Below are 26,484 nucleotides of genomic sequence, written 5' to 3'. Positions count from 1 at the left end.
GCAGGTCGCTGATTGCCTCTCTCAGCTGAGGGCATGGCTGCGCAGATCGGGGTGCGTGCACGTGTGTGCGTGTGTGTGTGAAGCAGGGCGTGACGGAAGCTGAATTGGGCACGCACAGTGCAAAACCGCGCCCACGCGCCGTACAGCGCCTCCACAGATAACGGGGCGGCGCCCAGGCGGACAGAGTGGTTGCGAATGAAGGTTTGCCAACTCACAGGGCGCTCATCAGAGCCAGTACAAAACATCGCACCTGTCCTTGGAATATTTCCAACTTCGATTCATTCGCGTGATCTTATCAAATAAAACAAAACACTCACAATACTAGTGTTTATCTGGCAAGATAATCTTGTACGCGCTGTTGACTTTACGAAATTAATAAAAATCATACACCCGAGCTTCAGCTGTTGTGAAACTTCCTGGCAGATTAAAACTGTGTGCCGGACTGAGACTCGAACTCGGGACCTTTGCCTTTCGCGGGCAAGTGCCCTACCAACTGAGCTACCCAAGTACGACGCACGAGCCGCCCTCACAGTTTCAGTTCTGCCAGTATCTCGTCTCCTACCTTCCAAACTTCACAGAACCTCTTCTGTGAACCTTGCAGAACTAGCACTTCTGGAAGAAGGGATATTGCGGAGACATGGCTTAGCCACAGCCTGGGGGATGTTTCCAGAATGAGATTTTTCACTCTGCAAGGGAAAAGCAAAGGTCCCGAGTTCGAGTCTCGGTCCGGCACACAGTTTTAATCTGCCAGGAAGTTTCATATCAGCGCGCACTCCGCTGCAGGGTGAAAATCTCATTCTGTTGTTGTTTTTGTAGTTATCACTTCATACGAAGCTTTAATGAAGCTCTACGCACTGGTCTATTCCATACAAGTCTCTTAATCTCAACTATTGCAACCAACATAAACTTTATATACTCAAGCTGTGGTCGCACTCTACAATTTTTACACTCCAGACTTCCTTCCGTTAGAAACTGTTTCTAGATGCGTGAGGATGGGTCCTATCCACTTATTGCTTCTTTTTGTCACGTTGTGTCACACACTGCGGTTACGTAAGTCGTGGGACAGCGATACGAGGTATAAAAGGACAGTGCATCGGCGGAACTGGTATTTGTTCTCAGGCACTTCAGGTGAAAAGTTCGCCGACGTGATTATGACCGTTCAATAGTAATTAATACATTCAAAGTTTCAAGAGTGTGCCGAGAATATAAAATTTCAAACGTTACCTCTCACCACGGACAGCAGAGTGGCCGAGGGCCTTCACTTTACGTGCGAGAGTATTTGGTTTGCGTAGCGTTGTCAGTGCTAACAGACGAGCAACACCGCGTGAAACAACCGCAGAAATCAGTGTGGAACGGTCGACGAACGTATACGTTAAGACAGCGAAATTTGGCTATAATGGGCTTTTGGTGGCTTCATAACGTTGTGGGCTGTTTTGCATGGAACCGATCGTTGACTGGAAAGGGTTCTCCTTGGATACTTGGTGACCATATGTAGCCATTCATGGACTCCATGTTCCCAAAACAACGATGGAATTTTTGTGGATGACAATGCGAGATGTCACTGGGCCACAATTTTTCGCGATTGGTTTGAAGAACTTTCTAGGCAATTTGAGCGAATGATCCTGCGATCCAGATGGCCCGACACGAATCCCGTCGATCATTTATGCGACTTAATCGAGAGGTCAATTCGTGCACGAAATCCTGCACGAGCAACATTTCCGAAATTGTGGACGGCAACAGAGGCAGCATGGCTCAATATTTCTGCTGAGGACTTTCAATGATTTGTCGAGTCCTTGCCACATCGAACAGGTCGGGTAAAATGAGGTACGGCAAAATATTAGAAACAATTCCGTACCTTTGGCCACATCAGTGTAAAGCGCTTTTTCTCTCTGATTCGACGCATTAGTTACCCGATCGACCCAACCAACCTGCAGCATACTTTTGTTACGTCTAAACTCCATCCGAACGGGTCTCGGAAGACCCAACGGTCATGACCGACAAACGCGTCACCCTCATCCCAGAGGCGTCATTGGAAGAGGAAGTGGAGGGGCGCGATGTCAGCACACCGCCCTCCCGGCCGTTGTCAGTTTTCGTGACGGGAGCCGCTACTTCTCAGCCAGGTAGCTCCTCAGTTGGCCTCATAGTGTCAGAGTGCACCCCGCTTGCCAACAGCGCTCGGCAGCCTGGACGATGATCCACCAAAGTACAAGCCAAGCCCGACAGCGCTTAACTTCGGTGAACTGAAGGGAATCGCCGTGACCACCGTGGCAAGGCCGTTGGCTTCTTTTGTAGTCCCACAGTCAAAAACAAAACCTATTCCCCTCTTGAAACTTCCTGGCAGATTAAAACTGTGTGCCCGACCGAGACTCGAACTCGGGACCTTTGCCTTTCGCGGGCAAGTGCTCTACCAACTGAGCTACCGAACCGCGACTCACGCCCGGTACTCACAGCTTTACTTCTGCCAGTACCTCGTCTCCTACCTTCCAAACTTTACAGAAGCTCTCCTGCGAAAGGCAAAGGTCCCGAGTTCGAGTCTCGGTCGGGCGCACAGTTTTAATCTGCCAGGAAGTTTCATATCAGCGCACATTCCGCTGCAGAGTGAAAATCTCATTCTGGAAACATCCCCCAGGCTGTGGCTAAGCCATGTCTCCGCAATATCCTTTCTTTCAGGAGTGCTAGTTCTGCAAGGTTCGCAGGAGAGCTTCTGTAAAGTTTGGAAGGTAGGAGACGAGGTACTGGCAGAAGTGAAGCTGTGATTAGCGGGCGTGAGTCGTGCTTCGGTAGCTCAGTTGGTAGAGCACTTGCCCGCGAAAGGCAAAGGTCCCGAGTTCGAGTCCCGGTCGGGCACACAGTTTTAATCTGCCAGGAAGTTTCATATCAGCGCACACTCCGCTGCAGAGTGAAAATCTCATTCTATTCCCATTTTGTTTGCAGTATTTATCGTCCAGGTTCCAGTTCCTTACAAGGTTGCACTCCATGTAATTCGGAAAATACTTCCAAACACTTATTTTGTATTCGATAGAAACAAATTTTTCTTTTTCAGAAACGATTGTCATGGTATTGCCACCCTGAACTTTACATCCTCTTTATTTTTCCGTTTTCAGTTAGTTTTCTGGCCAAATACTACTTTTATCGCCAAACAAATCCATCCAACACTTTAGTTAATTCGATTACACTTCATTACCTTTATTTTACTTTTAATTACGAAACCTCTTTTGAAAACAAGGTTCATTCGTCATCCATCAAATACAAGGAAAGTCAATAAATAAGTCGCAAACGCCGGAATACAGCGTATGGTTTTAAATTTCACGGCTACGCGTATCTAGGAGGTGGCAGCACATGTCGCTTGGAAGGTATCCCGTACAAAGTATTCCGCGGTCAATGATTAATGGATCTGAAGTCAGACCTAGTCTAATGCGCTGCTTCCCGAGCGGGAAAGGCGTGCCGGTTCCCGGCATGAATCCGCCCGGCGGCTTAGTGTCGTGGTCCGGTGTGCCGACCAGCCTGTGGATAGTTTTATGGCGGTTTTCCACCTGCCTCGCCGAATGTGGGCTGGTTCCTCTTATTCTGCCCCAGTTACACTATGTCGGCGATTGCTGCACAAATTCTCTCCATGTACGCGTACACCATAATTACTCTACCACGTAACCACTGAGGTTACACTCGTCTAGAATGAGACGTTCCCACTGGTGGGGGGGGGGGGGGGGGTTTGACTGGGGCCCGAACCGCACAGTAACCCTTTGTTCGGTGTGGGGCGGCAGTGGGGTGGGTGGACTGCTGTAGCCTGTTGCAGGGCTGTGAACCACTGACGGCTACAGCGGGACGAAGCCTCTCCGTCGTTTCTACGTTCCCTATTTAAATACACAATACAGAATACAGAGCTAGATTGCAGGCCTGCTACGAGTTTGTACCCAACTAGAACACTACAATTTTTGTGAGCCGATGGACTATTGACAGAGCACGTGGATAGCAAAATTCGTCCCGTACATGGTTAGCACTGTGCTTAATGGAAATTTTTGTTCGAATGGATACAGGAAAGAAAGAAAGAAAGAAACAAGGAGTGTCTGGCCGCCATGGTTACCCAGTGATGGCACATTGCTTCCCTTTGTAGCGACACTTCGCTGCCTCCAAGGACGCACGCTCTTGTGGGTGGAAGCCCGCATCTCGTGGTCGTGCGGTAGCGTTCTCGCTTCCCACGCCCGGGTTCCCGCTTTCGATTCCCTGCGGGGTCAGGGATTTTCTCTGCCTCGTGATGGCTGGGTGTTGTGTGATGTCCTTAGGTTAGTTAGGTTTAAGTAGTTCTAAGTTCTAGGGGACTGATGACCATAGATGATAAGTCCCATAGTGCTCAGAGCCATTTGAACCATTTTGTGGCTGGAAGCACTTTAAGGAAACAAATTTGTTTTATCCCGAGAGGTCATTCGTTAGATGCGAACGCTGCCAAAATACTTTAGGGTTTTAACGCTTTGTCCAGTGGCGGGATTAGTGTTTAAATTTGCAAGGGGAGTGTGCTGAAACGGAAAATAAATTTCAGGATGGTGCACGTCGCTCTGAGGTCTCTATGCCAGTTTTTTTTTTTTTTTTTTTGTTGACTCATCAACCTTACGTCTCTTGCAGATTTACAATGTCCTTGGCAAACTTTAAAAACTTTGTATCTTCTCCCAGAACAAAACGTAAGAAACCATCGCAAAAAGAGCATTTACTAATAGAAACATGTAAAAGTGTTATTCCATGTAAGGTATTGTTTGAGATTCGACAGATAAATGTTCAGTCATGTTGAGACGAGTACAAAAAGGTTTAAGACTGTTATGGAGGAACGAGGGAGAAAAAAAGAAATCAGAGACTGGCTATCCAGAATCAGTGACAAGTGAAGAAAAGGGAAAACAATAATTTCATTTTTTGATGTGCCACTTAATGGGGAAAATCGAAAGAAAAGCAGACGAGATTGGAAATTGCTCTGTAACATAACTTCTGTAACACGTAAAATATACTATAGGTTATCCATTCGGAGGACTTACGGTCAAATAAGGCAGAAGGGATAGATAACATTCCATCAGAATTTCTAAAATCATTGGGGGAAGTGGCAACAAAACAACTATTCACGTTGGTCTGTAGAATATATGAGTCTGGCGATATACCATCTGACTTTCGGAAAAGCATCATCCACACAATTCCGAAGACGGCAAGAGCTGACAAGTGCGAGAATTATCGCACAATCAGCTTAACAGCTCATGCATCGAAGCTGCTTACAAGATTAATATACAGAAGAATTGAAAAGAAAATTGAGAATGCGCTAGGTGACGATCAGTTTGGCTTTAGGAAAAGTAAAGGGACGAGAGAGGCAATTCTGACGGTACGGCTAACAATGGAAGCAAGGCTAAAGAAAAATCAAGATACTTTCATAGGACTTGTCGACCTAGAAAAAGCGTTCGACGATATAAAATGGTGCAAGCTGTTCGAAATTCTGAAAAAAGTAGGGGTAAGCTATAGGGAGAGACGGGTCATATACAACATGTACAACAACCAAGAGGGAATAATAAGAGTGGACGATCAAGAACGAAGTGCTCGTATTAAGAAGGGTGTAAGACAAGGCTGTAGCCTTTCGCCCCTACTCTTCAATCTGTACATCGAGGAAGCAATGATGGAAATAAAAGAAAGGTTCAGGAGTGGAATTAAAATACAAGATGAAAGGATATCAATGATACGATTTGCTGATGACATTGCTATCCTGAGTGAAAGTGAAGAAGAATTAAATGATCTGCTGAACGGAATGAACAGTCTAATGAGTACACAGTATGGTGTGAGAGTAAATCGGAGAAAGACACAGGTAATGAGAAGTAGTAGAAATGAGAACAGCGAGAAACTTAACATCGGAATTGATGGTCACGAAGTCAATGAAGTTAAGGAATTCTGCTACCTAGGCAGTAAAATAACCAATGACGGACGTAGCAAGGAGGACATCAAAAGCAGACTCGCTATGGCAAAAAAGGCATTTCAGGCCAAGAGAAGTCCACTAATATCAAATACCGGCCTTAATTTGAGGAAGAAATTTCTGAGGATGTACGTCTGGAGTACAGCATTGTATGGTAGTGAAAGATGGACTGTGGGAAAACCGGAACAGAAGAGAATCGAAGCATTTGAGAAGTGGTGCTGTAGACGAATGTTGAAAATTAGGTGGACTGATAAGGTAAGGAATGAGGAGGTTCTACGCAGAATCGGAGAGTAAAGGAATATGTAGAAAACACTGATAAGGAGAAGGGACAGGATGATAGGACATCTGCTAATACATGAGGGAATGACTTCCATGGTACTAGAGGGAGCTGTAGGAGGCAAAAACTGTAGAGGAAGACAGAGACTGGAATACGTCAAGCAAATAATCGAGGACGTAGGTTGCAAGTGCTACTCTGAGATGAAGAGGTTAGCACAGGAAAGGAATTCGTGGCGGACCGCATCAAACCAGTCATTAGACTAATGACCAGGAAAAAAAAAAAAATCCATTCGTATCGGCGACTGCACTGTAAGTTTCTATGCTTCCAGCTAGGAGAGAGGATCAGAAGTTGTTATATGCTTTAGCCTTTCGTACAGGCGATGAGCTGTTGAGTAACTGAAGCGAAGGCTGACGTGGGTGGGTCCTAAAATACGGCCACGCCTCGAGGACACGCACTTTACGACGCTTTATGGCGGCAACGGGCTGAGCTCTGCCCCCGCAATCTGGGATTAAATCGGCCGCTGCGGAGAGACTAACGCCGGCTGATACTAAATCGATGGCGGCGAGTGCGGTGCGGTGTGAAATGAGGAGAGCAGGCACACAGTAATAACACGGGCCGTCACCCCCGCCACGCCGCGGGATTAACGAACCTCCAGTTTAAAGAGGCGCCGCTTCACATGCCGGTGGGCGCCTGGGTAGGGCAGTGCAAAGTGGAAACGCCTCCGCATCTGTTCAACAGACTCTTGGTGGCTTATAATGTTCGGTTACAAGCGCTAGTTTGTAACGCAAACATTTAAAAGAACATAAAGGCCTGGTTATTATTGTGCGGCGCTCCTGCACTCAGTAAACATCAACAGCCATGTACACAATAGTCAGATGACTACAGTCTTAACGAAGAGCGAGAAGTGTTCTTAGTGGGGGTTCGAGCCATGTAATAGCCGAACGATGTAACACAGAAAACATTGCGTCCGTATTCGGGAGGACCTTGGTTCTAATATCCTTAGGGCAGGGCCAGCTAGAAATTGTGCACGCGTGCGGTGCTCCTGCACATGTGCAACTTCCGGGTCACAGCGTGCACGCCGCAGCCGTCAGCGTTCATGTAGTGCATGTTTCTACCACAGATGTCGCTTTATCCACTTGCTGGGATACTCTGTACCGGCGCATTCTAGTGCTCTTTCCACAGCTTGCAAGCCAACCATGGGAAGGTATTTCGCGTATTAAACATTTAAAATACTGTCACAGTCTACTCATTGAGACGTCTACGTTTATGTTAACAGTTTAACCCAGTAAGACAAGTAATACAGTTAACAACAGGCAGCTTGACTGACGGCACGTAAATACGAGTAATGTTTTTGATCTAGTATTTAAGAAAGAGAGCACTTAGCGACTTCCAACGAACCTTATTCATGATTTCAAATAACATTAAACTAATGCAAGGTTTCCTATAGCTAATTCTCGGTGCCCTCAGTTACACCTACGTAATTTCCGTCTCACTGACCTCTGAACAGAATGATAATCGCAGACCTCTCCATGATCGCCTGTTATTTCAATACGACTATTGCTACATCTTTCATCAGCTCCGTCTGATATCTGCATAATAACCGACAATTAGATGAATTTTACGCTTTATCGACTTCAGCTGAGCGTAGCCCTTCACACATAAAAAAAACCTAAATGTAAGTATACATTGGAACAATCGGTTTAATGACCAACTTTCCTGATAATAATGTAACATGGAGCAGAATGAGGCAATAATGCTCAGTTAGTAAACAATAATTTTTAATTATGAAAGGAATAAATCCAAACATGTTTATCACTGGTCATGGGAAATGATAATCGAGTTGATGTGTCTCATCCATTTTCTTAAGGACACTTAATTTTGCTTGCCGTTCTTCACTCTTGAGTACACTACACTCGTCTTTGTGATATGTATTGTAGTGTCTTTCAATTGAAAACTTACCCTGGCCGCCTATTATTGTGCGGCATAGCAAACACTGTGAGTTTTCACCAACGGCTACAAAAAAGAATTGCAGTTCTCAGTCATTTTCAAACGACTGAGAACATAGATCTCCCGTCCTTTGCTTTTTCACAGTACCTGCCATTTCTCAGTACTTCTCTGTTAAGGTTACGGTTACCAGGGGTAAACGAGACTGGGTATGCTGCGCTCTTGCTTGTACCACATAAACAGGGAAGTGGAGCCGCCGCCGTTCATTTAGGGCACATGTCTAATAACAGATTTCGCTGTCGCTCGCTGTCGCACACGTGCGCACATGTGCACTTCCGCACGTCTGCACACTGTGCAACGTTTGGCCGGCCCTGCCTTAGGGTCATCGGGATTTAAATTTTCCGTGATTTCCCTAAATCTGTCTTGTCCATATCCGAGCTTATCTTCCATCTCTAATGACCCTTTCATCGATGGGACGTTAGACTAAGTTTCATCTTCATTTGCCTGTTCACTGACGAGCTAAAATATTACGACCACCTGCATAATAGTTCGTTGGGCCATCTTTGCAGCCCGATGTACCATCGGTTCTGCATATCAGTAATACTAAAGCTTTTTGGAAGGTTTGTGGAGCTACGCGGCACCAGGCGTCTACGCCTGGATGGAGGAGGTTGGCGTGCTAGGATAATCTGTGCAGGTGTGTGAATGACTGTGCCGAGGTTGCTTTGCGGCTAACGCACCTACCTAGAAAGGAGACGACACGGGTTTTATTTCTGGCCTTGATTCAAATTTTCACTCGTCACTTCAGTCTGTATACACTATGTAATCAGAAGTATCCGGACGCCTGGCTGAAAATGACCTACCAGTTCAAGGCGCCCTCATCGGTAACGCTGGAACTCAGTATGGGGTTTCCCACCCATAGCACCGGTGACAGCTTAGCCCGGGCTTAGCACCGATGACAGCTTCCACTCTCGCAGGCATACGTTCAATCAGGTGCTGCAAAGTTTCTTTGGGGAATGGCAGCCCATTCCTCACGGAGTGCTCCACTGAGGAGAGGTATCGATGTCGGTCGGTAAGGCTTGGCACGTAGTCGGCGTTCCAAAACATCCCAAAGGTGTCCTACAGTATTCAGATCAGGTCTCTGTGCAGGCCAGTACATTACAGGGATGTTATTCTCGTGTAACCACTGTTGTTGTTGTGGTCTTCAGTCCTGAGACTGGTTTGATGCAGCTCTCCATGCTACTCTATCCTGTGCAAGCTTCTTCATCTCCCAGTACCTACTGCAACCTACATCCTTCTGAATCTGCTTAGTGTATTCATCTCTTGGTCTCCCTCTACGATTTTTACCCTCCACGCTGCCCTCCAATACTAAATTGGTGAAATTTTGTCACATGATGACATGTTGGAGACCGTGGCTGTTTTTGAAGACAAATGTTGATCGTGTTAGGACAGCAACCAGCCACAAATTTACTTTGAGTTCCTTTATTCAAAGGAAACCGTTACCGGTTTCGAATCGTTGCGATTCATCATCAGACGGTTTACACGCTTTCTTTCTACATTTGGTGTGTTTTTTACAGATTAATTGTCCTAAAATATAAATAAAACACAATTACAAACACGCCAAACACAGATGGTTGAGTTGCAGATTTTCGTTGCATGTGACTTACGTGAAACGTCGGTTTCGAGTGATTGTTTCTATAACGTTCATCCAATCGATGTAAATGCATTCCCACTGCATCCTCGTTGTTGCACACGTAATAGTTGTCACTATACACTTTAGATTTGTCGCTGAGTTCATTCCAACCACGCACAACATGTTTTGGTACATACAAAGAGCTTACAAACATATGGGTGTCACAGATGTTATGATATATCGTAACATTTGACGATGATGTCCTATGTTTGGAAAGGACCATATATTCTTTTACAAAACTGTAATGTCTTTTACATTAGTGTAGAGAGATTGAATTTTTTTATATATATATATATATAAATCTGTTATTGCTAATTTAATTATAAAGTTTTTTATATATATTTAGAGCTGTATAGGTAAAATAGTACATTATTTTATTACATTTGGCAGTATGAGAATTATAGTAACATATAAATTTTCTACTTGATCTGCAGATAGGTGTATTAATATTATTTGCTTTGGAGGCTGGAAAGTAATTTTTGGAAATTTTTCAGGAAAGGGGCGTTAGCCAACTCTGTTTCTTCGTTAAGGATATAGTCTGGGGTGCTGTTTTTGTGTGTGTGTATTTCTAATTCTTCTAATATATTCATAGTGGGCCCTTTTTCTGTTAGATGTAAAATCTTTAAGTTGTCCTCAATGTTAACAACTGAATGGTTTTCTTCAGCAATATGGGCTGCAAATGCTGATTTGTTCAAGTTACCAAGTCTTAGGGCGTCAATATGTTCTTTATATCTAATTTCAAAACTACTGCCTGTCTGTCCAATGTAGAAATTTGGGCATGTATCACACTTGAGTTTGTATATTCCTGATTTACGGTAGGGACTCTTGGAGGTGTTTACATCATGTATCACTTTTTGTTGTAATTTATTTTTTGTGGAAAAGCTGATTCTGATATTTTTCTTCTTTTTAAATAAGTTTGCTATTTGGTATGAAAGTGGGCCTATGTATGGGAGAGTAGCATATTTAGGTTTGGCTTCAGTGGCACACTGATTTGGCTTGAAGTGACTGCTGTGAAGTGGATCTGTTGGTTTTGTCTGCATTTTGTTGTGGAGTTTTTCTTTTATTGTGGGTTTATATTCATTATTATGAGCAACTGTTTTAATTATGTTGATTTCATTTTGTTGGTCTGTGTCACTCATTGGTACAGAACGATGCTACACCGAATTAAAAAAGTACCAATGAGTGACACAGACCAACAAAATGAAATCAACATAATTAAAACAGCTGCTCATAACAATGAATATAAACCCACAATAATAGAAAAACTCCACAACAAAATGCAGACAAAACCAACAGATCCACTTCACAGCAGTCACTTCAAGCCAAATCAGTGTGCCACTGAAGCCAAACCTAAATATGCTACTCTCCCATACATAGGCCCACTTTCATACCAAATAGCAAACTTATTTAAAAAGAAGAAAAATATCAGAATCAGCTTTTCCACAAAAAATAAATTACAACAAAAAGTGATACACGATGTAAACACCTCCAAGAGTCCCTACCGTAAATCAGGAATATACAAACTCAAGTGTGATACATGCCCAAAATTCTACATTGGACAGACAGGCAGGAGTTTTGAAATTAGATATAAAGAACATATTGACGCCCTAAGACTTGGTAACTTGAACAAATCAGCATTTGCAGCCCATATTGCTGAAGAAAACCATTCAGTTGGTAACATTGAGGACAACTTAAAGATTTTACATCTAACAGAAAAAGGGCCCACTATGAATATATTAGAAGAATTAGAAATACACACACACAAAAACAGCACCCCAGACTATGTCCTTAACGAAGAAACAGAGTTGGCTAACGCCCCTTTCCTGAAAAATTTCCAAAAATTACTTTCCAGCCTCCAAAGCAAATAATATTAATACACCTATCTGCAGATCAAGTAGAAAATTTATATGTTACTATAATTCTCATACTGCCAAATGTAATAAAATAATGTACTATTTTACCTATACAGCTCTAAATATATATAAAAAACTTTATAATTAAATTAGCAATAACATATTTATATATATATATATATATATATATATATATATATATATATATATATAAAAATTCAATCTCTCTACACTAATGTAAAAGACATTACAGTTTTGTAAAAGAATATATGGTCCTTTCCAAACATAGGACATCATCGTCAAATGTTACGATATATCATAACATCTGTGACACCCATATGTTTGTAAGCTCTTTGTATGTACCAAAACATGTTGTGCGTGGTTGGAATGAACTCAGCGACAAATCTAAAGTGTACAGTGACAACTATTACGTGTGCAACAACGAGGATGCAGTGGGAATGCATTTACATCGATTGGATGAACGTTATAGAAACAATCACTCGAAACCGACGTTTCACGTAAGTCACATGCAACGAAAATCTGCAACTCAACCATCTGTGTGTGGCGTGTTTGTAATTGTGTTTTATTTATATTTTAGGACAATTAATCTGTAAAAAACACACCAAATGTAGAAAGAAAGCGTGTAAACCGTCTGATGATGAATCGCAACGATTCGAAACCGGTAACGGTTTCCTTTGAATAAAGGAACTCAAAGTAAATTTGTGGCTGGTTGCTATCCTAACACGATCAACATTTGTCTAAATTGGTGATCCCTTGATGCCTGCCAACCGATCCCTTCTTCTGGTCAAGCTGTGCCACAAACTTCTCTTCTCCTCAATCCTATTCAATACTTCCTCATTAGTTATGTGATCTACCCATCTAGTTAGTATTTTGCAGCTGTGGCTTATTAAACTGATTGTTCGGTAATTTTCACATCTGTCAACACCTGCTTTCTTTGGGATTGGGATTATTATATTCTTCTTGAAGTCTGAGGGTATTTCGCCTGTCTCATACATATTGCTCACCAGATGGTAGAGTTTTGTCAGGACTGGCTCTCCCAAGGCCGTCAGTAGTTCCAATGGAATGTTGTCTACTCCGGCGGCCTTGTTTCGACTCAGGTCTTTCAGTGCTCTGTCAAACTCCTCACGCAGCATCATATCTCCCATTTCATCTTCATCTACATCCTCTTCCATTTCCATAATATTGTCCTCAAGTACATCAAGTGCATCATAGTGTAACCATTATGAACAGGTAAAAATGTCGTGTAACTAGGGCCTCCCGTCGGGTAGACAGTTCGCCGGATGCAAGTCTTTCGATTTGACGCCACTACGGCGACTTGCGCATCGATGTGGATGAGATGATTAGGAAAACACAACACCCACTCCCTGAGCGGAGAAAATCTCCGACCCAGCCGGGAATCGAACCCGGGCCCTTTGGATTGATAATCTGTCGCGCTGACCACTTTTTTTATCGTTTTGTTCGTTGTTGATCGTTGTGTTTGGTCGTTGCGCACGTCACATGGCATCCGGTCAAGTTCGTTTGTTGATCCTTTCACTCAGTTTTTTATTACAGCGGCCAAACAGCTCTCTGACAGAACACGCTGAGCTACCGTACGAGCTTCACTCAGCTACCAGGGGCGGACACTATGAACAGGTGCTCGATCGCATTGAAACCTGCAATCGCCATCTCCGAATTGCTCTGCAAGAGTGTGGGAAGCAAGAAGGTGCATAAAACATCAATGTAGGCCTGTGCTGTGATAGTGCTTCGCAATACAAAAAGAGGTGCAAGCCCCCTCCATGAAAAACACGACCACACAATAACACCGCCGCCTCCAAATTTTACTGTTGGCACTACACGCGTTGGCAGATGATGTTGACCTGGAATTCGCCACACCCACACCATGCCATCGGATCGCCACATTGTGTATCCTGATTCGTCACTCCACACAACGTTTTTCAATTGTTCAATCGTCCAATGTTTAGGCTCCTTACACCAAGCGAGGCGTCGTTTGGCATTTACCGGCGTGATGTGTGGCTTATGAGCAGCCGCTCGGCCATGAAATCCAAGATTTCTCACCTCCCGCCTAACTGTCATAGTACTTGCAGTGGATTTTGATGCAGTTTGGAATTCCTGTGTGGCGGTCTGGATAGATGTCTGCCTATTACACATTACGACCCTCTTCAGTTGTCGGCGGTTTCTGTCAGTCAACAGACGAAGTCGGCCTGCACGCTTTTGTACCGTACAAGTCCCTTCACGTTTCCACTTCACTATCACATTGGAAACAATGGACCTGGGATGTTTACGAGTGTGAAAATATCGCGTACAGACGTATGACACAAGTGACATCCAATCACCTTACCACGTTCAAAGTCCGTGAGTTCCGCGGAGCGCCCCATTCTGCTCTCTCACGATGTCTAATGACTATTGAGGTCGCTGATATGGAGTACCTGGCAGTAGTTGGCAGCACTATAAACCTAATATGAAAAACGTATGTTTTTGGGTGTGTCCGGAGACTTTTGATCAGAGTGTACACAAGGTCATATCTGTATGAGACCAGTAAAGGCTCTGAAACTGTGTCATTTATGCATCCAGGAGAATTACGCCCTGGTTTAGCCTGATTTTAATATTTCTCGTAACTGCTCTGCTACACAGCACGTCCCGTAAGCCAGAAGCATGGTCTATTTGGCTGTGCGATCCATACCTTAATCTCAATTTACATTCTATTCAGCTTGGGAAAAATGATTCTCAAATATATAAGTATGCCTGTTCTCTTAAAACTTACTTCATCAGGTGTCAATGGATTACCATCATTGGGTACCTTTCTCACGACCATGCACTCAAGTTTTCTTCTCATTAATTGTAAACCTGCTTCGCTTGCAATATATCTGTAAGAACTTTTCATTAGCTGCCGGTATCTTTCGCTTCCATACTGAAGTCTTATGAGACGAATATAGTTAAACCTTATAAAACGTCAAATATTGCATCTAGAACTGAAACATCATTTATGTATCCTATAAAATATCCATACATCATCAGTGAATTACTAAGAGACAAGTCAGTTTTAAAATAGTCCGCTGAGAGAGAGTTCATTAGGTAAACAAAATATTGGAGTAGATATACGACTGACGTTAGATGATAAGTATTCATACACCGCACAAGACTGTTTATCATTGAAAACGGTTTCTACAAATTTCTTAGACTGACAAACTACCATTTGTCCATCCATTGCAGAAGATAATATACCATTTGTTGCGTCGTGCGGACTAAGTCAGCCAGAAGCGTCAAATGCATCAAAAAATCAATTTCCCAGACACCCGATTGTGGATGTGGCCTTGTTCGTTGTCATAAGTTAGAGGCAAGTCGTTGCGTTGAAAAGAGGTGTTGAGTGGCTTTCGTTTTCAAACGCTGGTTCTCAGTAATAAATTCAGCCTTAACCGCAGTGCGGTCAACTGGCCCGTTGCACACTGATTTAAATTCTTCTAAGCCAATATTTTAAACATAGCTGCACAACAGCAACGGTTTCACGTAATAAAATTATAAACAGCCGACCAGTTGCAATGGATAAAGAAATTCCTTACCTAGGTTTCGACAAATATAAATTTGTCTTCTTCAGAATGTAGCAATTTTACATTAGTAAGGACTAATGTACCATCGCCGTTTTTACAATTGTCGGCATAGATCCATGTGTCAAAAATAGTAGGTTGTGAGCTCTGCAAGATCCATGAGTTATTTTGTATTTACGTGACAAACCCTAATTCTAGGACTATATTTTATTTTTGACACATGGATCTATGCCGACAATTGTAAAAACGGCGATGGTACATTAGTCCTTACTAATGTAAAATTGCTGCCTTCTGAAGAAGACATATTTATATTTGTGGAAACCTAGGTAAAAAATTTCTTTATCCATTGCAACTGGTCGGCTGTTTACAATTTTATCTTCTAAGCCAGTTCTGGAATAACAATAACCGGCATTTCATAGCTTGGTCTTGAAAAATTGAATGTCGGTCTGAATACGACCACATTAAATCTACTTGTCAGCAGAGTATTTCACCATTCAAGGAATTTGTTCGCCTTCCTTTCAGACACACATTCCCCACTGCGCTGCTTCGCTCTGTGTAAGTAGGGGAAAACTGTGTTAGAAATGTTATAAAAAAATGAAGGAACTACTAAAAGAAAAACAAAATCCCTGACCAGGATCATCGGTGACAATAGTACACTTAGCTAAGGCAAGTGCCATCACCTTGCGAGAACAATGGAGAATTCCCGGTCGTCACCGTCTGTTGGAAGGTCGCGCGTCCTCGCGTAAACCTATCAGATGATAATCGCCACTCTGTAACATTCATCTTACAACAAATCTTCTTCTTCGCTACTACAGCCCTTGGTGGGCCTTGGCCTCCTCAACAATCTCCCTCCATATCTCTCTCTTCTCAGCTTTTTTCTTTCATCCACGAATCCCCATCTTGGCATGTTCAGCCAGCACATTGTCCATCCATCATGCTTTTGGTCTGTCCTTCCTTCTGGTGGAATACAGTCTGGCATTCATTACTCGTTTGGGCAATCTTTCTTCCGTCATCCTCTCCATATTTCCTAACCAACGTATTCTCTGAGATTTGATAAACGTCACTATAACTTTCCCTTGTATAAGTTCTTGTATTTCATGGTTGTATCTCACTCTCCAACCTTTTGCCTCTCTCAGAGGCCCATAGATTTTCCCCTAAGGCTGTTACTTCTGTCATTGTCCACGTTTCTGATCCGCATGTGGCAACAGATCGCACAAGGGAATAGTATACTCTCAATTTACACTACTGGCCATTAAAATTGCTACACCAAGAAGAAATGCAGATGATAAACGCGGATTCATTGGACAAATATATTATACTAGAACTGACATGCTATTACATTTTCACGCAATTTGGATGCATAGATCCTGAGAAATCAGTACCCAGAACAGTCACCTTTGGCCGTAATAACGGCCTTCATACGCCTGGCCATTGAGTCAAACAGAGCTTGGATGGCGTGTACAGGTACAGCTGCCCATGCAGCTTCAACACGATGCCACAGTTCATCAAGAGTAGTGACTAGCGTATTGTGACGAGCCAGTTGCTCGGCCACCATTGACCAGCCGTTTTCAATTAGTGAGAGATCTGGAGAATGTGCTGGCCAGGGCAGCAGTCGAACAATTTCTGTGTCCGGAAAGGCCCGTACAGGACCTGCAACAAGCGGTCGTGCATTATCCTGCTGAAATGTAGGGTTTCTCAGGGATCGAATGAAGGGTAGAGCCACGGGTCGTAACACATCTGAAATGTAACGTCCACTGCTCAAAGTGCCGTCAATGCGACCAAGGCGCTCCTGTCTGTGATGCAGCGTCAAAGGTAACCGCAGCCATGGTCGCCGAGCTAATAGTCCATGCTGCTGCAAACGTCGCCGAACTGTTCGTGCAGATGGCTTTTGTCTTACAAACGTCCCCACCTGTTGACTCAGAGATCGAGACATGGCTGCACGATCCGGTACACCCATGCGGATGAGATGCCTGTCATCTCGACTGCTAGTGATACGAGGCCGTTGGGATTCAGCACGGCGTTCCGCATTACCCTCCTGAACCTACCGATTCTGTATTATGCTAACAGTCATTGGATCTCGACCAACGTGAGCAGCAATTTCGCGATACGATAAACCGCAATGACGATAGGCTACAATCCGACCTTTATCAACGTCGGAAACGTGATGGTACACATTTCTCCTCCTTACACGAGGCATCACAACAACGTTTCACCAGGCAACGTCGGTCAACTGCTGTTTGTGTATGCGAAATCGGTTGGAAACTTTCCTCATGTCAGCACGTTGTAGGTGTTGCCACCGGCGCCAACTTTGTGTGAATGCTCTGAAAAGCTAATCATTTGCATATCACAGCATCTTCTTCCTGTCGGTTAAATTTCGCGTATGTAGCACGTCATCTTCGTGGTGTAGCAATTTTAATGGCCAGTAGTGTAGTTGTTCTTGTAATTAGAGAGTTCTTGAATAGCTTTAGGCTTGCATAGTAGGCTTTGTTTCCTGCTTGTATCCTTTCTCTAATACATTGTCTCATATTATTATCATTGGGTAGCAGGGCACGTACGTAGTGGTAGCATCTAACAGCTTTGAAGCGTTTATCAGAGAACTTCAGGTCCTGTGGTGTTCTATTTGCTTCAGAATTGGACATAACCATATATTTTGTCTTGATTTCATTTACAGTAAGTCCAATTGTTGTTCTTTCTACTTCCATTTCTTTATGCTATGTTAAATCCCTTGCGCGATGGTAATATCATCTGCATATCGCATATCTGGCTGGACTTCATCATTATTGTTCGTCTTTTATCTGCTTCTTGTATGATACTAATTTAAACAGGACTGCAGAGAGTTCATCACCCTTCTTCACTCCATCCTCAGTCAATCTGCCTGGTCATTCTGTTATTCACTTTCATTGTTAGCTCAATTAACCTTCTCAGTTTATCACAGATGCCCAATTCTTTTAGCCCTTTTATACAGTGCTGGTCTATTAATACTATCGAAAGTTTGTTTAAAGTCAGCGAACGGAAAGTGGAGATCTAAATCATATTCATAAAATTTTTCCATTATTTGTCTAACAACAAACAAATGGTCAGATGGACCTCTGTTTGGTCGGAATCCACATTGGTATTCTCCGAGTATCTTTTCGGCGCAATTCTTTATTCTTTCGTTCAGCACTCTAGAGAAATTCTTAAATACTGTATTAAGTAGAGTTATGACTCTACAGTTTTCACAATTGAGATTTTGTCCTTTCTTATGTATTGGGCATATTATTCCAGTACTCCACTCCACCGGCATGCTTTCATTTAGCCATATGTTCCTTATTAGTTTAAATATTTCACGTGTCAGAAGCCGTCTCCCTGATTCTATTAGCTCTGACACGATCCCATCTTCACCGGGTGCACGGTTATTTTTTAGCCAATGTCAGTAATTCCTTAGTGTCTTAATCCACAATGACCGCTGGATCAAATTGGTGTCTGTTCTTTTGGACATGTCCGAATTACAGCTTTATATTTTTATTACAAACTTTTAACTAACACTAGTCTCAACTGAAGTACAGAACGTAATAATGTAACCTCTACGATCAGTAATATTTTTTTTCTTAGGTCATTTGCTTGGAACCGACGTTCCCATAATTGGTAAATATTCAGTGGCGTATTTATACCGTCCCAGGAACACATATTCACGTCTTCTCACATTTCAATAGAATTCTGAGTGATCGGAGCACCAGTTCAATCAATATACATCTGGACTTCTGTCTCCTCGTAGCAGCACGTGACCACTGTCTAAACTTGTTATTAAGTGCTAAATGATTACAACATTTATATGTATCAGTCGTCTTTTTATGACACATTGCAAGAATCAGATTTATTACTTATTTGACTGGCACTTTTTGCGAATCCATTTAAGTATGTGACCAATTTGCTCTTGGCCAAAAGATATTTAAAATGTAATAATTTAAACCTTAAGTGCAACGCAGTAGTCAGTGCCGCAATCGAGCTACTTCGCTTCTCAAATCGCCTTGTCATTTGTTTGCGTAATTCATTTTTTAACTGGAGTATACTCTTGTTTTTTGCAAACTATTTTTAAGGGCTTCATTCAGGTACCTTACTAGCGGCATTTGGCAAACGAGTACACCATGACCTGGATTAACTAGTAACAGATAACTTTACTTAATTGCTCGTAGCTATCGTAAATAACCACAGGCAAACCATTAGCGAGATAAGAAGTAACCTGTTAGTTAATCTAGCTCGTAGTCTCATTCCGAACCAGATTTCTGTGGTGTCACCACCAGACACCACATTTGCTAGGTGGTAGCCTTTAAATCGGCCGCGGTCCGGTAGTATACGTCGGACCCGCGTGTCGCCACTATCAGTGATTGCAGACCGAGCGCCGCCACACGGCAGGTCTAGAGAGACTTCCTAGCACTCGCCCCAGTTGTACAGCCGACTTTGCTAGCGATGGTTCACTGACAAATTACGCTCTCATTTGCCGAGACGATAGTTAGCATAGCCTTCAGCTACGTCATTTGCTACGACCTAGCAAGGCGCCATTATCAATTGCTATTTATCTTGTGATGCATGTACCGTCAGACCGATGTTCACCAATTATGGATTAAAGTTAAGTATTCCAGAAACTACGTGCTTTTTTTACTAGACTCAACTCCTTTAACTGCTCCAGACCTCACGCCAGCCTGCGTGAGGTTAAACGCGTGCATTTCGGCTATCTCATAGTGGCCTGGCTGTCTTGCCAAGTCACAACAATTTCATCCAAATACGTTCAGCCGTTGTAGTAATATTTTTTATCGACATCACTATTTCGCTTAGATGAAACAAAAAATTAAATATTTTTTGAAGTAAGAGTGGTATACACTATAATTGAGCATATAACTGAGTAACTTCACTGACATTAGAGAATGATCGCATTCCAAACACCAACAACACCTTAACTATAATGAACAACAATTGCAGAATTAAGATTAAACGAACTATTCGTAGTTTTAATAAATTTAAAAGTTCAAGTTATTGTTAAAAATCAGTTTATAGCAAACGTATCCCTTTTCTTACAAAAAATATAAAAACAGGAATCACGTACACGTGAACTGTAAATGACTGTTGACAAATGAGGCCACTGCTTAAAAACACAGACAAAATATCGACATGAAACGTCGTTCAAAATGACACCGATACTTCAATGGTTTACAATTGGAAACATCGATGGCAAATATTAATATTATTCTGTTTAAACATCGATGTATCGTTTGTATCCCCAATAATACTCCACAAACATCGGCAAATTGTGTGTGTGTGTGTGTGTGTGTGTGTGTGTGTGTGTATTTATAGTTATGTGCAGGTGTTTGTGTATATTGAATTAGGGGTTTTGAGTTGAACACTGGCACATATCACTCTAACAGTAGATGGACAATGCTGAAACCTAAGTGCCCATTTAACGTCGCTTGAAACGCTCAATAAACCGCGCGCTAAAGTCACCGGTAAAAGTCTCTTGAGGTTAGACGCACCACGAAGTGCACACTAGTGCACTTGCAGAGAGAGAGAGAGAGAGCTATTATGGCCCCGTGCGCTAGTATTAAATCTGCGCTTTCTCTGTGTCTGCTGTCATGGCAATAAAAAACATGAAAAGAAAGATGCTGTCGGTTAAAAAACAAGTAGATGAGCAGGGAGAGGGGAAATTCGACATTTCTTCGAAAACAACTTGTTTGAGAGGCCGAAAACTCGTTTTGAAATCAAGCAGAGCGAGGATAACTCTCGACTGGTACTGCATCTTGTGCAACAGGAATGAAGGGAGCAGATCGCTGTGATGAGAAAAGGTATTACTTCTCCTGACGGTTCATCAAATTCTCTTAAGATTGCATTCCACTGGTGAACCGAAGTCTTCCAAAAGGCTGAATTTTCGCATTCTGAGAGTACTGAAGAACGATCTGTTTCAATTGTTAAAAACCATTCATTTCTTTGTTTAAGACAGCCGGCGTCAACACACTTTGCCGTCTTCTCCAGTTCTGTCAAAAGACTATACTCTCGATACGTAAACATTCTCACTGGCAGCACCACTGCTTTCAGGGTCTCAATGAAATATCTTTCTAGGCAGTACTGGTAATGCAGAGTTTTTTTTTAACGTCCTACACTGTAGTCTATGGCCGACAGCCTCTTAACACAGGACGTATTTTGTTTTATCCTGTGGCTCCTTTATTCCTGCTGTCATACCTTTACATCTGACGTCAAAGAGACACCGCTTGAGTTCATATTTTTCAGTTAAAACATTTACAAGTTCTATGAATCAAGATGCCATATTCTACTTTCTTTCTTCCCGAAAATTGTCAGCCCCCGTAGGAGCTATGAAGTGCACAATTGCCTGACGTCTTCATCTCTGGGAAGGACACCAGTGTGTGCAAAAAAATGGTTCAAGTGGCTCTGAGCACTATGGGACTCAACATCTGAGGTCATCGGTTCCCTAGAACTTAGAACTACTAAACTAACTAACCTAAGGACATCACACACATCCAAGCCCAAGGCAGGATTCGAACCTGCGACCATTGCAGCAGGGCGGTTCCAGACTGAAGCGCCTAGAACTGCTCGGCCACAATGGTCGGTACAGTGAGTGCACGCTTCGGCTTCTATGAGCCGCATTCTTTTAACATCGTATGCGTATCATGCATAGGTATAAACTTGCTTTCGTACAACTTGCAGCATCATAGTAGGGGGTGGCAATTTTCGGCAGCCGGAGCAACTCCGCCGTTTCTTGAACGCTAAAAGTAACCTGTGAACAGACACCAAGGGGTTGTTTAAATGTGAACGCATCGCCATTGGACGAGATGTTTCCGTGATATTACTTGACGTCCAGCGAGAACCTATCATTGGGAGACGGTGTAGTGTAACCCCATTTGACAAAATGTTTCCGTGACGTGATACCGAACGTGAAAACGAACATCAGAAGATAGAAACGCTGCACCGAAACTGTGGAGGGCGCTCACCACCTCATTGTGATCCGCGCCTTTGTCATAGACGGAGGTGTCCGGGACGCCAAGTGGGACGTTCCTGCGTTCCAGTGAGGCCGCTGGAACCATTCTGCGGGCGACAGCTGTGGCCCACTGGAGTGGAACGGAATGTGTGGCCGGTAACGCGTTGCGTAAAGCCGTTTCCTGACGTAACGACCAGTTTCCCCCTGGAACGGCGACGCAAGCTGGTTACTGCCATTTTACGACTGCGTGAAATGCTCGGAGAGTACCGCTCTTAAGATGGAAATTACGAAACGTGTGGCCCACTCGCGACAAGTTCTAAACTAAATATTCTCCTCGGGGCTCTGATCAGTGTAACTTCATTTACTTGATTACAGTAACAGCGAAAAAACTGAACCGCCCGGCCCGCATCTCGTGGTCGTGCGGTAGCGTTCTCGCTTCCCACGCCCGGGTTCCCGGGTTCGATTCCCGGCGGGGTCAGGGATTTTCTCTGCCTCGTGATGGCTGGGTGTTGTGTGCTGTCCTTAGGTTAGTTAGGTTTAAGTAGTTCTAAGTTCTAGGGGACTTATGACCACAGCAGTTGAGTCCCATAGTGCTCAGAGCCATTTGAACCATTTGAACCGCCCGGATCGCTGCGCGGGCACACGCGCGCCCCGCATCGAATCGGCCCGGCGTGTCGACCAGCCTGGGTGTGGTTTTTAGGCGGTTTTACACATCCGACTAGGTGAATACCGGGCTGGTGCCCATGTCCCCCACCCCCCTTAGTTACACGATCACAGATCTTTAGAAAACTTACCCAAGCTTGCATATGAAATTACAGTAAAGCAGACAGATGGAATACATAACTTCCATTGCTGTGGGAAAAGGGGGAGTTGGGGGGGGAGGGGTAGAGGCGGCGACAGGAAGTCTTGGAATAAGGCTGTGAAAAGAAGAAGAAAAAGAACAAGAATGATAGCCAAAATTCAGGGGAATACTGAAAGAAACAGAAATACGAAATTTCAGCAAGGGTATACGATACTAGGATTCTGCAATGGGATACAATGTGTTTATGCACCGGCAACCACGAATTCCCTGTATCTGAATGTAAGTGCCCTGATTCGCTTTTGTGTCTGTAAATGAAGGCCAATCTCACGAACTACTGTAGGCATTTTGCTATGATTTTCAATAATAGATTGCTTCTACATCTACTTCTCTAATCAGTAATCCGCCTTACGGTGTGTCGCGGAGGGTACTCTATGCACCACTGCCATATCCCCGTTTTCCTGTTCAAGTCGCGTTTGGTTCGCGGGAAGAATGATTGCTGGTAAGTCTCCGTATGAGCTCAAACCTCGAATCTCTCTAATTTTATGTTCATGGTCTTTTAGCGAGATAAACGTAAGAGGAAGATACTGGTTGGCTCTTCTAGGAACGGACGCTCTCGGTACTTTAACAGTAGAGCATAATGTGACGCAGGACATTTCTTTTGCAGCATCTGTCACTGGAATTGAGTGACCCTTTCCGTGATGCCTTCGCGCTTACTAAATGAACCTGTAGCGTAACGTGTTGCACTTCTTTCGATCTTTTCTCTTTCCTCCATCAGTCCTATCTGGTGTGGATCGCAGATTCAAGTATTGGTCGAACAAGTACGTTCTGAGCTGCTTCCCTTGTTGATTATTAGGTTTCCTGAGTATTCTTCCAACTAATCTCAATCTGGCATCTGGCTTATCCGCGATTAATTTTATGTCGTCGTTCCACTTCAAATGGCGCCGTATGCATACTCCTAAATATTATATCTAAGCAACAGCTTCCGGTAATGGTTCTGCTATCGTGTAAACATACAGCAGATGGTCTCTCTCTCTCTCTCTCTCCACGTATTTGCAATAATAAAAGTTTTTTGTCTATGTTTTCATAAGAATTACATTTGTTTACTTTGTGGATCAACTGCCGCAGCTTCCATCAAGCACCGTTCCTCTGCAAGTCTTCCTACATTTCACTACAATATCTAGTGATACAATACAATAGTGATACACTACAATATGTAGTACACATATTATAATTCCAATCCTAAAGAAAGCAGGTGTTGGCAGTGTGAAAATTACCGAACTATCAGTTTAATAAATCACAGCTGCAAAATACTAACATGAATTCTTTACAGACCAATGGAAAAACTGGTAGAAGCCGACCTCGGGGAAGATCTGTTTGGATTCCGTGGAAATGTTGGAACACGTGAGACAATACCGACCTACGACTTATCTTAGAATATAAATTAAGGAAAGGAAAACAAGTTTCTATCATTTGTAGACTTAGAAAAAGCTTTTGACAATGTTGACTGGAATACTCTCTTTCAAATTCTGAGAGTGGCAGGGGTCAAATATAGGGAGCGAAAGGGTGGTTACAATGTATACAGAAACCAGACTAAAGTTATAAGAGTCGAGGGGCATGAAATGGAAGCAGTGGTTGGGAAGGGAGTGAGACACGGTTGTAGCCTATCCCCGATGTTATTCAATCTGTATATTGAGCAAGGAGTAAAGAAAACAAAAGAAAAATTCGGAGTAGGTATTAAAATCTATGGAGAAGAAATAAAAACTTTGAGGTTCGCCGATGACATTGTAATTCTGTCATAGACAGCAAAGGTCCTGGAACAGCAGTTGAACGGAATAGAGCGTGTCGTGAAAGGAGGATATAAGATGAACATCGACAAAAGCAAAACGAGGATAATGGAATGTAGTCGAATTAAATCAGGTAATGCTGCATTAGATTAGGAAATGAGACACTTCAAGTGAGAGATGCGTTTTGCTGTCTGGGAAGCAAAATATCTGATGATGGTCGAAGTGGAGAGGATATAAAATGTAGACTGCCTATGGCAAGGAAAGCGTTTCTGAAGAAGAGAAATTTGTCACCATCGAGTATAGATTTAAGTGTGAGGAAGTCTTTTCTGAAAGTATTTATATGGAGTGTGGCTATGTATGGAAATGAAACATGGACGATAAACAGTTTAGACACGAAGAGAATAGCAGCTTTCGAAACGTGGTGCTACATAAAAATTCTGAAGATTAGATGGATACTGGAACAGTCCACGGCTTTATTGCCGGTACGTAGTGTCCATAGTGCCAGTTGGACAGTATGGACCGGCAGTACACCCGTGGACTGTTCGAGCAAGAAATACGACGTGAGAAACTGAAGAATCATTAGATGGACAGATCACGTAACTAATGAGGAGGTACTGAATAGAATTGGGGAGACGAGGAATTTGTGACACAGCTTTACTGGAAGAAGGGATCGGTTGGCAGGACACGTTCTGTGGCATCAAAAGATTGCTAATTTAGTATTGGACGGAAGCGTGGAGGGTAAAAATGGTATATGGAGACCATGAGGTGAATACACTAAGCATATTCAGAAGGATGTTGGTTCCAGCACGTTCTTGGAGATGAAGAAGCTTGCACAGGATAGAGTGGCAAGAAGAGCTTAATCAGACTAGTCTCTGGACTGAAGACAAGAACAATGTAGTGACGCGAACTCTCAGTATACTACGCTATCATCCATGAAAAGCGTCATGGAACATCCGACGTTACCTATCAGGTCATTCATATACAGGGTGATTCAAAAAGAATACCACAACTTTAAAAATGTGTATTTAATGAAAGAAACATAATATAACCTTCTGTTATACATCATTACAAAGAGTATTTAAAAAGTTTTTTTTTCACTCAAAAACAAGTTCAGAGATGTTCAATATAGCCCCCTCCAGACACTCGAGCAATATCAACCCGATACTCCAACTCGTTCCACACTCTCTGTAGCATATCAGGCGTAACAGTTTGGATAGCTGCTGTTATTTCTCGTTTCAAATCATCAATGGTGGCTGGGAGAGGTGGCCGAAACACCATATCCTTAACATACCCCCATAAGAAAAAATCGCAGGGGGTAAAATCAGGGCTTCTTGGAGGCCAGTGATGAAGTGCTCTGTCACGGGCTGCCTGGCGGCCGATCCATCGCCTCGGGTAGTTGACGTTCAGGTAGTTACGGACAGATAAGTGCCAATGTGGTGGCGCTCCATCCAGTTGATTGTGGAATTTGCAGCTCTCTGCTAGCTCTGCGAGTCGATTTTCCTGGGCTGCGAACAAATGCTTACTGGATGCGTGCTACATTTTCATCACTCGTTCTCGGCCTTCCAGAACTTTTCCCTTTGCACAAACACCCATTCTCTGTAAACTGTTTATACCAACGTTTAATACACCACCTATCAGGAGGTTTAACACCATACTTCGTTCGAAATGCACGCTGAAC

At 43.2% G+C, this 26,484-nt stretch overlaps 1 protein-coding gene and 1 non-coding gene across 2 annotated transcripts in view; both read right to left on the bottom strand.

The window, feature by feature from the left end:
• Positions 1-26,484, bottom strand: part of LOC126419121 (serine/arginine repetitive matrix protein 2) — a 1,464,442-nt gene that overhangs the window by 1,182,175 nt on the left and 255,783 nt on the right. The gene's annotated exons all lie outside the window — the stretch shown is intronic.
• Trnas-cga (transfer RNA serine (anticodon CGA)) lies at positions 2,352-2,426 on the bottom strand. The gene has a single exon. It is a non-coding gene; the product is annotated as a tRNA-Ser (tRNA).

This window comes from Schistocerca serialis, chromosome 1 (genome assembly GCF_023864345.2).
Source record: "Schistocerca serialis cubense isolate TAMUIC-IGC-003099 chromosome 1, iqSchSeri2.2, whole genome shotgun sequence".
Taxonomy (NCBI): domain Eukaryota; kingdom Metazoa; phylum Arthropoda; class Insecta; order Orthoptera; family Acrididae; genus Schistocerca; species Schistocerca serialis.
The sequence above is the reverse complement of the archived record's forward strand: the minus strand, read 5'-3'. Positions and strand labels throughout refer to the sequence as shown.